Source organism: Ictidomys tridecemlineatus, chromosome 13 (genome assembly GCF_052094955.1).
Source record: "Ictidomys tridecemlineatus isolate mIctTri1 chromosome 13, mIctTri1.hap1, whole genome shotgun sequence".
In the NCBI taxonomy this organism is placed as follows: Eukaryota; Metazoa; Chordata; class Mammalia; order Rodentia; family Sciuridae; genus Ictidomys; species Ictidomys tridecemlineatus.
This window is the reverse complement of record NC_135489.1, coordinates 79,603,147-79,609,146: the sequence shown is the minus strand read 5'-3', so window position 1 is coordinate 79,609,146 and position 6,000 is coordinate 79,603,147.

Here is a 6,000-nt window from a genome sequence, read left to right as displayed (position 1 = left end):
AAAGCAATTTTATATTGCTTTTAAAATTGTTGATTGGCCTTTAGGGTAGGAGCTGCTTAGGTCAGGTCTTGAAGATCATGGAACTAAAGTTAAAAAAGTAATTAAACTATGATTGATTTAGAAAGTTCATTATGGAGTCTTAAAGAACATGGTTCTTCTTACCTTTCTTCCATGAAGAAGTTCATGTGTACCATCTCATCACTCCTTCTTCCCTATTAGGGAAAAGCTGTAGGAAGACACCTCTAATGAGTGCAAAAATAGTTAACCGATCTGTGATTTCCGTTAAGCCATAATAAGGGACTTTTATGGTTTAAGGTATCAATAGATATGAAACTGAATTCACACGATGATTCAGGCACTCAAAACATTGGATAAATTAATGTAAAATACGTTTTAGAAAATAGTTGCGACAAGAAGACAGAAGTCTTTGAGGCTTTGTAGAAAGGAAGACTTAGGAGTGGGAAGATTGGGAGAGAATAGTGCCACCTGGGCCAAAGAGGATGTACCCAAGCCACAGGGTCCTGGTGTGACTGACTCACCCACAGTCTGCTCATCTTCCTATCAGATTCCTCATGGATGAATACTGTCAAAGAGATAGTAATTATAACCCAACAAATGTAAAGAGTAGTGGTTCTTGAAAGCATTAACAGCCATAAATATGATTTTCATACTCCTAATTTATAGTAGTCACAGTTGAAATTGGTTCACATTTCTTTTCGAAATTCCTGACATGAAGTCTGGGAATGTATGTATTTCATTCTAATCTAGAATTTGCACAGCCCTTACCTCTTTATGCAAAGAAACACAAAGGGATGAAAAGCTAATCCCAATTGTATGATTAATTTTTCCTACTTAATTTTGCAAAATTGATAGGTGTTAAATAAATGTACACAAATAATTGCATGTGTGTCTGGGTGTGTGTACGTATGTGTGTGTGATCTCCCAGCTCCATCTCAAGTTCTTAAAAATTTGAGATTAACCATAAAACCTGACTTTGGTGTCATTGAATTTATATTGGTAGTTGTTAGAATGGGAAATTGCTAAATTTTTTTTACAAAACCAAAACTCCTAAAATATGATGGTACATTACAAACAAGAAAAGAAAAATAAGAGAAAAAGAAAAGAAAAAGTTGAGCTCTCTTTTTCATTCTTTTTTACCATATCCTTAAGCAAACTATGCAAGTTCAGGTTATGTAGATCTTTAAAAGCTTAAAAAATAAAACATTAATACATGCTGGTATTCAGTTACCCTATTTGCTTATCAAAATTATCATTTTTATGATCATTATACCTTTAATTGTGAGCATTTATTGGATTTTTCTCAGTAGCATTTTCCGGGAGCCTGCTTTTCATTTCTGTGACTGCACACCCTCCTGTCAGTGTGACAAGGCAGGGCAGGAGCCGAGATGAAATGAATAGTCTTGCCAGAAACAACTTGAAACGGCATAGGCAAAAGCATGTGTGTGCTTTGTCCTTTTTCTCCCCACCAATAAGAGCTGCCTTAACTCTCCTTCACAGCCAGAGGCAATCCTATATCAGGGATTCAGGGAGCACTTTCATACTGAAAACCACGAGCTCTGATGTGAAGAGTCCAGCCAAAGAACGGCAGGCCCCTAGGTCAGGTTGGAAATTAGAATTGCATAGGAATTAGTTTCATCAAAAGGGAAAATCCAGAAGCCTGAGTGATTTCCTGCAAACACAAAGCAAATGGAGACACACCGGGTATTTTCCTCCTCTGTTCTCATCCATCACCATGTAGATGTCTGCCCACAATCATGCTTCCTTAAAACACTGCCTGGGTTCTAGGTGATGAAGAGGCAGAGAAAATATTTGCCTAATGCTTCCAATTAAAGAGGGAAGTGAATGGTGCTGAGGCTTCATGCCTGGCTGTGTAGGAGCAATGGGGCATGAAGAAAAGACAAACAGACATGGAGAAAAGGCTGGGGCCAGGTGGGTAGACAAGCCCTGGTGAGGCCTGGCTGACTCAGAGCTAGCTAGGCAAGTTGGTAACATTGAAAGGTTAATTGTGGAGAAGTTTCAGCAAAGCAGACAATCTGAAGGGCACAGGGCTAGCAAGACATTAGGGTCATCTTGCTTTGCTCAGAATTCACTATCCCTGGGAGAAGGTACTGAACTCAAGGCCAAAATAGATACAGCCCCACAGCTTCACGTGTAGCACCCCACCGGGACCCCACATCACCATAGCAACTGGGGCATCTTGACCTGCAACTTCAAACAGCCCAAAGCTATCCCTGAGGGAGTCATAGGCCATGATTCAAATAAAACACTCTCCACAGAATGGTATAGGATATTTGTGGGCATCATTCAATGTTGAGATATGTATTTCTTACTTTAGAAGTGATAACTCCTACTGAAAACTTAGCACTGTACCTAAAAATCAAGTTACTAAACAAAAGAAAAATCTTTACATTGTAGGAAATGACCCTGACCTGGTTTCTTATAGCATGTGGCCTCCACCTATGAGAAGTTTCCATTGCTCTGCACAATGCAATATTTCAAGAAAGAACTGAGTGTAAGACTCCATGGTTTTGTGAGGCATCTCTTTGTTAAATAGTAATTAACTTATGGCTATGCCACATTGTGTTTATCTATTCACTCGTGATGTACATATGAGTCGCTTCTACTTTTTTCTGGTATAAGTAATGTTTCTATGAACATTCAAATTTTAGAGTGGATGCATATTTCCATGGAGTGGAATTTCTGGGTTGCATGTCCACTCTAAGACTTAAATGACCACAGCAATATTATATTATATTTAGCAATAATATGAAAGGAACTACGTTTCCTTAGCTTTGAAAGTTATTCCCACAGAGGAACTTCATCACACTACTTTCTAGGCCTCCACACCATGCATTCTTTCTTATGAAATTTTCTCCCTTTACTTTTCCTTATTCAAAAAAATCCAGTGATATACATGATAACTCAGCTGTCGTGCAATACTTAGCACAGATGTGAGCTCAAACAGGAAGCTTCCTCTTTACCACAGGTGACTGGATTACTAATGGTATTGCCCCTTCTGCTTCTGGAAAGATAGTACATATCCTTGCCCTACTGCTCCAGCTACATATGTTTCTAAAACAGTATGATATATAGCAAACAAACATAAGAATGAAAAAAATGGAGAAGAGAAGGAGGACCAGTTAGGAAACTGAGGATCTGAGGAATGGGAAAAAAAAGAGATAATCTGGGGCATAGAGGAAGGATCTGCACAGATGGGTCAAAATGAGTGGCTGCTGCTTAACTATAAAGAGTAACAATGAGGAGGGGCATGGTGGCAAGGAGATGGGTCTCTTTCTTAAATGTGCTGGTGGTGACAGGACTCTTGACATGTCACGAAGTGTCACAGAACTCCACAGACACATTATTTTCCTGGTTTTGATATTCTCATATAATTATATAAGTTGTAACTGTTGGGGGAAAGTAGAAGATGAGTACATGTTACGTCTCTGTACTTTCTTTACTGTTTCCTGTAAAGCCAGCGATTTTAAAATAACACCAAATTGCTGAATAGGAGTTTAATTTGTGCCACAGAGCTGACCTAAAAGAACCATGGCCAATAACAGGAGCTGGTAAAACACCACAGTGGGTTCTGTAACCAGCTACCTTAGTCACTAAGTCAGCATTATATGAGGCACTCTTGAATTTCTGCAGCATGTGATGGAGATTGGCCCATTTTCCTTCACGATCATGCTTGGCAGTTGGATTCTTTTGAGGTGGTCATTATTTCCCACAAAGAGTTCAATAGGACAACCTTGGTGGAATTGCTTTTTTCCTAGTGTGCATTACCTGTTGAATTATTTGTCAACAGTGCTTACGTTATGATGATATTTAGAGCACATACTGAGATGTCACCACATTCCATGCAATGATTAATAAGTGCATGTATCATCTCATACAAAGTGTTCCTGCGACTTTACAAACTATAATTACTTCCACAGCCTAATACTTAGGGAAATGTAAATATTTGGAAGAGAATGGACTGAGACTTATAGTTGACTGAACAATGAATCACATACAGACAGATTTATTCTTCACTGAAATTATTATTTTTTGAGCATTTTGCCCTTGAGTTTCTTTGTATGATACCAGATGGCATTAAATAGGAAAGAAAGGTGCCTTCCTTGCCTGCTCAAGTGACATTTTGAGATTCCATATCTTATCCTATACACAGCGAGTGTATGAAAAAGGCACAATGGCGGTTTTATTGAATTACACACAGTTACGGAGATGAATGGAACCACACCTACCTCAAAACCAAGATGCAGCAGAGATGGGGAAGGATGAAGGCTGAGTAGTTTAACCCTCAGGGGCTCTTTCTGGTATTTTCTGAGTGCCCAGTGGGGCTCTCCATGGAGGACCTGTGAGTTGACGTCAGTGCCCAGTGGAGGAAATACCTGCAACAGGGTGCACACCCCTAGCTTCTGAGGTGCCTGAGGATTTCTCCCTGTCCCACCAGCCTGCTCTGGGAAGATGTCAGCAATTTACAAACCTGACTATAACAGGTGGGACTGAGACTCCTTGTAGCTCTTTATTTCTTTGGACAGATGCTTAGAAGTTGCATTTCCTAGATTTTGATATGTTGTATTTTTACTTTCATTCCATTTAGAATATTTTCTGGTTTCTCTTTTAGTTTTTTCTTTGATTCATGGATCATTTAGTCTGGTAGTTAAGTTTCTTAATGTTTCTCAAATTTCCAAAGATCTTTATTGATTTCTAATTTAAATGTTGCATATCACAGACAATATTATTTTCATTAACTAAATCATTTTAAATTTATTGAGCATATTTATGATTCAGAATATGGTCTAGTTCGTTGAAACTTCCAAGTGAATTTGAAAATACTATTTATTTTATTGTTGAATGGAATATTTCTTAAATATCAAAGAATCATACTGGTTGATAGTGATGTCTCTATGCTCTTTTCTGCCTTCCTGTTCTGCCAATCATTGAGAGAAAGATACTACAGTCTCTTACTATAATTGTGGATTTGTCTGTTTCTTTCAGTTTCATCAGGTTTGCTGCATGTATTTTGAAGCTCTGTTGTTACATGTATAGGATTATTAGAACTTTTTGACAAATGAGCATCTTTTTATTATGAAATGTTCTTCTTTATCCTTTGCAATAACTTTTCTCTGGAATCTACTTTTTCTAATACATCAATCCATATATGTATATTTTTTGATTAGTGTTAGCATGATGATATCTTTTTTCCATTTGTATACATTTCACCTATTTGAGTTTTTATTTTTAAAGTATAGTTCTTGTAGGCAGCACATAGTTGGATCTAATCTGACACCATTGACATTTAATTAACAGTGTTTATACCATTTATATTTAATATGATTGTATGGTTAATTTTTAAGTTTACCATCTTCTCTTCGATTTTTATTTGCTTCATCTCTTATTTGTTAATTTTCAGGTTATCAGAGGGTATAAATGCATTTTGTAAGATAATAAATTCTGCAAGTTTTTCCATACACCCTGAGATATGAGCTATAGGTAAGTGTAATTCTTCCTAATGAACATATTTTTGGGAGGTTGAATGTTCTTCCTACATCAGTCTTCCAAGGTTGAAGAAAAAGTAGCTAAAAGAAGACCAGAGTGAAAAGATAGATTCTCTGGTAGGATAAGTGTATATTTTACTTGGTTAAAAAGACTGTAATTCTTGAAATTCTGCACATGCCTGGTTAGAGCTTCATTTAAAAAAATATAATGAAATCAGGCCTCAAGGAAATTTTTAAATTACCTCAACAAAAAGGCAGACTTACTGACAAAAAAACTTTGGAGTTCAAAGCCCATAAATTTCAGAAGTGGGATAAGGAAGTTCACTTAAAATCCACCCTACTCCTTCCCTAGAAATACTTAAAAACCACACTGGAATGTAGGAGTGGTGATGGACCCACTCTCATCTCTCATCTTCTGTTTCCTGTTTACCCACAGGCAACACCTGAAATCTGTAATGATTCTGCAATGTATTAA